Source organism: Lepidochelys kempii, chromosome 5 (assembly GCF_965140265.1).
Source record: "Lepidochelys kempii isolate rLepKem1 chromosome 5, rLepKem1.hap2, whole genome shotgun sequence".
Taxonomy (NCBI): Eukaryota; Metazoa; Chordata; order Testudines; family Cheloniidae; genus Lepidochelys; species Lepidochelys kempii.
Window position 1 is genome coordinate 96,473,812 of NC_133260.1, and position 9,558 is coordinate 96,483,369.

Below are 9,558 nucleotides of genomic sequence, written 5' to 3' on the forward strand. Positions count from 1 at the left end.
AAAATGGCAGAATGGATAAAGCAAAGTGTTGGTGACATACAAAGAGCTAAAAGAATGCAGAGTGGATATCTGATAGACTACACACACAAGGAGCATGCTGAAAAAACTTAACATTGTAACCTTAAGGAAATTTACTTGTCAACGGCCTGTCACTTTCCAGGTGCAATCCAGACCAGTGAGGGGTTGTCACCGCCTGTCCCGCATCCTTGGGTACTTCACCATGCTTTTCTGTTTGCTCCCAACAAGGGCTATTCACAGCCTATCAATGGGCAGATCACACGCTGAGCGTCAGTGTGTTCTGCACTGCCCAGCCCTCTTATGGACAAATTTAGATATTAAAGGTCCATTGCCCCTGTACAGGGTCAATATTCAACAGTTAGCTACTTTAACTGGAGTTACTAAACAGTTGAGTTTAAACACAGCACTGGACTGGGTCAGATTTTTAAAAAAGCAAGTTTTTTATTTAACTACAAAGAGATCATAAGTGAATACGCATATAAGGCATTAAAGTCAGAAATGGTTACAAGAGAAATGAAGATAAAACACTATCTAGTAACTAAACTGTAACAAATTGGACTTGGTTCAAAGTAAAATATTAACTACAGGTTCACAGCAACATGGCTGACCAAATTCTCAGGTCAGGCTCTCCAGTCAAAATCAAAGGGTTGGTTCCTTTGTCTTTTTAGGTGACAGTGAGAGAGAGAGAGAGAGAGACCTTGGTGGGGTTTATATATGTATAATAATAATATATAATATTTTGGCCCCTCCATTTTTATAGTCCAGTTACCCTTTGAAGTGGCTTTCTAAGGATTATCCCTCAAAGCAAAGTTTATTCAAACAGTAAAGAAAGTGATGGGGGTACATTGAGCCCCATGCTCTTTTTCTGTATGCTGAAATGCAGATTTGCCTTGTCTCCCTCTTGCCATCTCAAGGACTTTGTTTACTAATTTTATGTAAATTGAAGTAAACACATATTCCTTTGTTTAAGATAGACATACTTAACCGTTCCTGCCTACTCCGGACTATGTGGGTTTGAACATGGGCTACCAACATCCTTTGGGGGAAATTCATAACTTTACATATAATGTTGCTACACATTTCACCATGATATTATTGACCAGTGAGTTATTAGTTTTCAAATGATACCTCAAAGGCACAAAGATTATTACAATGTGTAGGGTGTGAATACAGGGATGGATTCAGTCACAGCACTGTAATGGTATTCTGAGAGTTTCCAGGGTCAAAGTTCCACTAACAACCTATCACTATTGAAAGCTGATGGTTTATTCCAATAATTGTTTCAGCTTAAGTCCAGAGACCCCGCACCACCTTATTCTTGCCGGTGCAATGCTGAAGGGAGCTGAGAACAGAGCTCCGCAGTTACAATGTGTGACATGACACCTGAATGGCAATGCTGACACATGCTAATAGTTTATTTATTACTGTTGTGCAAGTTCAATGAACGTGTTAAGTATTTTTCTTTTACCTGTTTTGGTAAACTGATCCTTCAGTGTACAGTGAAACATGGGAGGCCTCTGTGCAAAGCTGCTAAAATGCTTCGTGCTCTAGCTCCAAGACCGGTAGTAGAGTTGGGGCACACGGAGTACCCAGGCCTCCTGGAGGTGGTGAACTGATCTCTCTTTAGCCAAGAGTAAACAAAGAGAGAAGTAGCCAGATCAATAATCTTCCCTTTAACATAATGATAATAGCCTTTCTGCTTAGCCTTTAAAACAAGGGGTTCTCAAACAGGGAGTTGTGAGGTTTTTATGGTGGGGGAGGGGCGGCTCGTGAACTTTCGGCATCCATCCCAAATCCTGCTTCATCTCCAGTGTTTATAATGGTGTTAAACATAAAAAAGCCTTCTTAATTTATAAGGGGGGGGTCGCACTCAGAGGTGTGCTGTGTAAAAGAGTCACCAGTACAAAAGTTTGAGAACCACTCCTTTAAAATCATGATTTTCACCAATTTTTGTGTAACCCTTCTGCCCGTCAGAGTTGGCAGCAACAAGGGCCGGGTTCAATATCTAGGGGTTCCATTCCAATAACACAATGCAAACCGGCTCGAGCCCCCACCCAGTGACCTGGGACAAATATATACCACCCCCGCTGGGCGCCTCCAAGAGGCAATACTTCCCCTCTCGCAAGCACATAGTCTGAGTGTAGCAAAAGTCTTTTAATAACAGAGAGAAACAATGTGGCATTATGTTGGGGAAACACCACCAACAGGATTCATAACACAACCCATGAGCAAAAGCAACCCCACCCCAGGCAAATTGGGGCATGCCCTTTTCCCTTTGGTTCTTGAGTCCAGCAACCCCAAAAGTCCAATGCCCCAAAAGTCTCTGTCCCTGGTCAGGGCAGCCCCAGAGTTCGAAAGTTTATCGGCGGAGCTTTACCTCCCAACCTGGGTGGAAATGGGACGGGGGTAAGAGGCACCTTACGTGATCTGAAGCTGACCGCCCCATAGCTCCATAGCGGCGCTCCGCTCCGCTCCGCCAGCCGCCCCACAAAACTCCTTCGCGCAGCTGCACTCCGCTCCGCCAGCCGCCCCACGAACTCCTTCGCTCAGCTGCGCTCCGCTCCGCCAGCCGCCCCACGAACTCCTTCGCTCAGCTGCGCTCCGCTCCGCCAGCCGCCCCACGAACTCCTTCACTCAGCTCCACGGCCCACAAGCAGCTCCTGCCATCCACACACTGCTCCGTGTCGAACTGCTTCACCAGCCGTCCCGCAAACTGCTCCACAATATATCTTCAGGCTCCCCCACTGCTTAACACAACACTCAGTGATTTCAGCTCTTAGGTGAATTCAGCTTGTAGTAGGGGAGCCCCAGTGCTAGTGCACTGTCAGCCCAAAGTGAGCTCAGCAGCCTATAACTAGACTTCTAATGAAATCAAAATTAGCTCTGATATTCCACAGTGGAGAGAGGAGGAAGTGCAATCAGCATGTAAGGCCCTCACCAAGGGGCCCATACCACCAAGTATTAATACTTGTCCCCAGCCTCTCTCCATTCACACAGTTTTGGAACCCATGACCCTTGCCTAGCGAGTGCTACTTAGATGATGGTGAATCCCTCCATCGTAACAAAAGGCCAAGTACAGTTCCAAGCACAGTTCCCATAATCAGGGTAATAACAATTTATTCTTCCTGCCCCAATAACAGAGACACTGGGGATCCCACAGCAGCCAAAGTGACCATTTGGGCAGCTATGGTCTCATTCTAGGCGTGGTGGGTGTGCCTATGCAAATGAGATCGGCCCCTGAAGTTCTTTTCCACAACTTGCCACACCTCACCACCAGATGTCAGGGTGGAGCTCATCCTGACACTGCTTACATCTGTCTAATCAATCTAATTCTAGTTTAGGTGTATTTAGTTATGTTGCCATTTTGATGAATGCATGTTCCTCATGAATCTGCCCAGGTTCATGAGGTCCATTTGTAAAACAGTAATCTCTCATTTTAGGATTTTAAATTTGACTATAATTCTGTCTCTCTCTCAATGGTTTCTTGTGGTAGCTTTGAATGTTTCTTACCTGGTGCGGTACATATACAGGCTAGGAAGTTGACTAGAAGTATTGGATTTAAGTACAAAATCAGAACTTGATGCTGCTGTGAAGTATTGGGAGATAAGCAGTACAACATATTGAATTGATAGAGGGCTTCTTCTTCAGAGTTGTTAAACGAAATTACTTTCTATCCAAAGAAATAAGCGGAAGGGAAAAATCTACTTTTTTGATAACAGAGTAATTTAGTGCCCCTAGCCAACATCCGCTTTCAGAGGGGAGGGGAGGGAAAGGGTGGGAGATGGAGGTACCAAGCTGCTGCCCTTGTATCTCTGGGAGAGGTGACGAGGACCCTGGCACTCAAAGTCAGAGCTAGCTCCCTAGCATTTGTGCAAGGCTGTGGGATGGGACTACAGGTATTTTATATTATGGTGTGCTTAGAGTACTGGATTGCCTGAATTTGGGCCTCCCTCCAAAAATAACAATGATGAGGGCCATGAGACTTCTTGGTGCTTGGCATATATCCAGTTCACCTGGTGTCTGTAAACCTAAATCAGTATCCCATATAATTCCAAGAGACTTCATAGAATATCAGGGTTGGAAGGGACTTCAGGAGGTCATCTAGTCCAACCCCCTGCTCAAAGCAGGACCAATCCCCAACTAAATCATCAAGCCTGACCTTAAAAACCTCTAAAGAAGGAGATTCCGTCACCTCCCTAGGTAACGCATTCCAGTGCTTCACTACCTTCCTAGTGAAAAAGTTTTTCCTAATATCCAACCTAAACCTCCCACATGGCAACTTGAGATCGTTACTTCTTGTTCTGTCATTTGGTACGACTGAGAACAGTCTACATATGCCAAGGAACAGAGTAGTAGTGGCCTACTTTAACTCACATCTTATTGAAGCCCTGGTTAATTGCTTTTCATGCTACAGTCCTCTTCTGACTCCTTGTTGTGGGACAAGTTGCTTCACCAACTTAAGGAATTAAGGCCTGGAAGTCTCTCATTACAGCAGAAAGGTGCTTCCTGTTCTGTCAGTCTCAATATATGTGAGAACAGCCTATCGACCAAACAACAGCTGGAGATAGAGCAGGTATGCTCCAGTTATTTTCCTTCCCTATACGATGCAGGTTGTATGCCAGGGCTGTGTAAGTGTGCAGGACTCCGTGCATTGGTTCCGTGCTAGCTGAGAGCTTAGTAAGACCAGCGGAAGTTCTCATTTTAGTAAGAAATGATGTTTTATATGCAAATAAAAGCCCTTAGGTTTTTCTGTGAAAGGGGAAGTGAGAAAAGAAAATTTCCGTGGAGCTTTTTAGCGATTACTCTTCTTCAAGTTAACTGGACCAGTTTATATACAATTTAAAAATCTTTAGCCAGAGCAGTATCACACTCTACCTAACCCTTAGCACGAACACCTGATTTTAGGATTTGTCTATAGGGGGTTTATTTTGCACTAATAGTGGATTTTTTAAAAATCAAAATGGCTTCTATGCACATGACAACTCAGAAGAAAAATTAACTGGCCGTTTAGTGTGAATTGGATAAGCCACTTTGAAAATGGATTAAATTCATTTCCAAAGAGGGGAGGGAGGGGAAATCTTGTTTGGCTGCATCTGTATTGATTCATTTTTCAACCCTCCTACTGCTATCCCACACTGTAATGCTATACACTGGGACTGACCTGTCTGTTTACCTGTACACCTTCTATTGTTCTGGGGTCAGAATGACCAAATGTCACTGCCCTGGTGTGCAGCCAGGAACACTCATTTGCAATTTCTCACTACTGGAGCATTATAGCAGTGTTACAACAGTCATGTTTTATACATGTGTCACATGGCCACAATGAAATGTGCAGAGGTCATGGATTTCTTTGCTATGTGGGGATAAGGCAGGACTGAACAGTCTCCTAAGAGCAACCACTGCAGTGCATAAATATGAATATATAGCAGGGGTTGGCAACCTTTCAGAAGTGGTGTGCCAAGTCTTCATTTATTCACTCTGATTTAAGCTTTTGTGTGCCAGTAATACATTTTAATGTTTTTAGAAGGTCTCTCTCTATAATGTAGAACTAAACTATTGTTGTATGTAACGTAAATAAGGTTTTTAAAATTTTAAGAAGCTTCATTTAAAACTAAATAAAAATACAGATCTTATCAGTTTAGTGTGATCCTTGCACTTGCTTTTCCTTGCTGAGTTTTCCAATGTCTGGTACATATTTGGATACTTTAAGCTACACACAGGCTTCTGAGTGATCAGTTGTTAACCGGCTCCGAGAGGGGCAGAGGACAGATTTCATGTGTGAAAATACCTGTTCACGCAGGTATGTGGATGCAAATGCTGAAACCATTGCAAATGCAATTTTCTTCAGACAGTTAAATTTCACTGGCAGGGATTTCCAGCAGGTCCCTGATCTCTCTTGGTAGCTTTAAGTGCACTCCGCAGAACTCCAAACTTTGATGCCCCCAATTCCGAGCTTTTTAACGGAATGAGCTGCATTTTGAAATCTTCCACACCCATCCACTGAAATACAGACAAATACAAGTCACTTTCATTGAACTTTTCAGGTTTAATTGGAAAAGAAAGTATTGGGCCAAATCATTGGAAATCTTAATCTGTTAGAAAACTCTGATTCCAGTTCCTGCATGTACATTCCAATCTCATCGACACTGACAGTGCAACGTGTCAATAGCTCTTTTATGTGTTGGAAGTAGCGGCAAGTCAAAGTTCGAATATCCCAAGAAAAAACTGCTGTTTTACAGCAAATGCCTTCCAGGTTTCATAAAGATCCAGAACCGTTTGCCCTGCACCCTGGAGAAGGAGGTTGAGTTCGTTTAGGTGAGCGGCGATGTCAGTTAGAAACGTGAGCTTTCACAGCCATTTGTCCTCATCCAGTTCGGGGTAGTTTTGTCCTTTTTCCGACAAAAAGGCCTTGATTGCATCAAAACAGTTTACAAAGAGCATCAAAACCTTGCCACGACTTAGCCACCAAATGTTGCTGTGAAGTGGAATGTCATTATAAGCACTGTCCATCTCTTCTAGCAGTGCTTGAAACTGCCTGTGAGTCAAAGCAGATTGAGCAACGAGGACATTCACAATTTGCACCACTGTATTCATCACATTATTAAGCTCTGTATTAGAAATTTTAGCATACAGGTTTTCTTGATGGATGATGCAGTGAAATTTGACTGTTGGGTGGCCAATCTGATCTTCAAGTAACTTTACAAATTCATTCTGTTTCCGACCATGGCAGGAGCACCATCTGTTGTCACACAAAATATTTTTCTGATGTCAACTCCTCGTTCTTCAAAATGGTTTACAAAAGTTTATCTTCCCCCTTTGTTGTTCTATGCAGGTGTTTTAGGCAACAAAGTTCCTCTTGGATTTCATCGGAAGCACAATAACTTGCAACAACTGCCAAACGTCAGTTATATCCACGCTGTCATCAACTGCAGCGCTAAATACTGCTGCATCTTTTAATGCAGTTGTCTGCTTTTCGTTAATGTTTTCTGCCATTTCGCTTTTGCGTCTCTCAACTGTTCTCGCAGAGACAGGCAGTTCTTTTATTCTAGATATGCATCTTTATCTGGCAAATCATTGAACATAACCTCCAAACTGCAACATAAACTCCAAAAACTATTTTTTTATTTCCCCATCTGTAAATGGCTTTCCGTTTTTTGCAATGCACTGTGCAATCTTTGTAACTTCCTTCTTTGTGGCTTGATTTTTATTTATGCTTAAGCATTTAAAAACACTGCTTTGCTTCTCATATCCTGCTACTGCCTTTTTGATCGATTCAGTCTTGTCTGCTTTGTCAAGAAAGGGTTTCTGGTGCTTCGTTTGAAAATGTCATCGAACACTTGATGTGCAACAAACAACGCTTTCACAACAGAAAGCACAAACAGCACGATCCTTCTTTTGAATAAATCCAAATGTGTCTGTCCAAAAAGGCTGAAATGAACGGACATCTAACTTTGCTTTCTTAGGAGCTGAGTTTTTATCAATTGTACCCCTCAACTTACAGTGGGGAGGGGGGAAATCGCGTCAGATGGCACGCACAATATCAAACGCAATGTGCTGTTCCACGTAATAGTGATGTAAGCAGCAAATCAGAACTTAAAAATATCTCAGTACAGCGGTCCTGGAACAATTTTTAAGGTGGGGGTGCTGAGCTGTGCCCCCTCTTGCCCCTGTCTGCACCTCTTACAGCCTAGGCCGAAGCCAGGAGCAGAGCCCCAGGCCAGCAGCTGGGACCCCAGGGTGGCAGCAGAGCCCCCGGGACCGGTGGCCAGGACCCGGGCAGCATGAGTGCCACTCAAAATCATCTTGCATGCCGCCTTTGGCATGTGTGCCATAGGTTGCTGACCCCTGTGTGAGATCAGCTTAGTCTCCCTATCACAGGGTGGTCTTCTGAGTCCCCTGAGGCCTTAACCACAGACCACAACCACTGTTGTCTTATTGTATTTTACATTTACAGTGAGTTGCCAGCTCCCTATTTGCGTCTGGGGGAGGTTACAGTCCTGCCTGTTTCTGCTTTCCTTCAGGCTCCCAACTCTCCCTCCTACACTTCCTTTCCGTCTGTGTCTAGCTGCTGATGATACTGCTACCCCATTAGCCGACCAGACAGCCTGATACTAGGGGCTTTGTCTTATATAGGCAACTATTCCCTTTCCCCCACCCTTCCTGATTGTTCACACTTGCTATTTGGTCACCCTAAATTAGCCCCTCAGATGAATCCCCATTCAGTTAATTAGTTTCCTGCCTGTCTTTCAATCAGAGCTCAATTAGTGTAAACAGGTGGGGGTTTGATTAAAAGATATCGTAGAGGTCTATAAAATCATGACTGGTGTGGAGAAAGTAAATAAGGAAGTGTTATTTACTCTTTCTCATAACAGATGGTACTAGGGGCCATCCAATGAAATTAATAGGCAGCAGGTTTAAAACAAACAAAAGGCAGTATTTCACAGTCAACCTGTGGAATACCTTGCCAGAGGATGTTGTGAAGGCCAAGACTATAAAAGTGTTCAAAAAAGAACTAGATAGACTCATGGAAGATAGGTCCATCAATGGCTATTAGCCAGGATGGGCAAGGATGGTGTCCCTAGCCTCTGTTTGCCAGAAGCTGGAAACGGACGACAGGGGATGGATCACTTGATTGCCTGTTCTGTTCATCCCCTCTGGGGCACCTGGCATTGGTCACTGTTGAAAGACAGGATATTGGACTAGACTGACCTTTGGTCTGACCCAGTATGGCTGTTATGTTCAGGAGTCACTACACCCAGGAAGACATCAATAGGCTGAGGGAATCCATGTTAATATTGTCTGGGAACAACACAACAACCAGATCCATTTTTTTTAAAAAAAAAGCTGAAATGCGGAAGCTGTTGTAAGAAAACATCTACAACTTGTGCTTGTTTTGCACCACATCAAGAAAAGGAGTTAAATGGCAGTTATTCTTGGTTATCTCAACATGAAGCACTGCACCAACTAAGTAAATATGGAGAAGCCCATTACAAAATCTGTGGCTGTCCATAATGCTAGGGCTTGGGAGCTCTACCACTTCTCAAAACCATTTATAGTACAGAATAAGCAGGGTTCAAATGCTCCATACTTAATTGAAATAAGTGAATTTTGAATCCATTATGAATGGAAATACAGGTGCTGTAGTAGTTATAAGTTTTGAAGAAGACCATAACTCTAAACATGTCAATTTCTTTTATGTGAAGACTATAGTCAAAAGGAGACAAAGGTTGTAGGATGACTGCAGGTTACTGTAAACTACAAAAGGTTTACATTACACTGCTTCAGCATGTATCTTGGAAGGTACTCAAATATTATGATGATGTGTGGTATTAAAATGTGTTTGGAAATGATTCTTCAGAAACTGGTTTAGGCTAAAAAAAACAACAACCTATATTGGCATATTCTGCATCATATTTTAGGCGTGGTGACTAAACTAACTTTTTGATAGACATCCTTTTAATGTAAGGAATAAAAGCAAAACTATGTGTTGTCTTAATTTACTCATGGCTTTTTTTTTTTATTTTAAAGACAGCTAGAAAA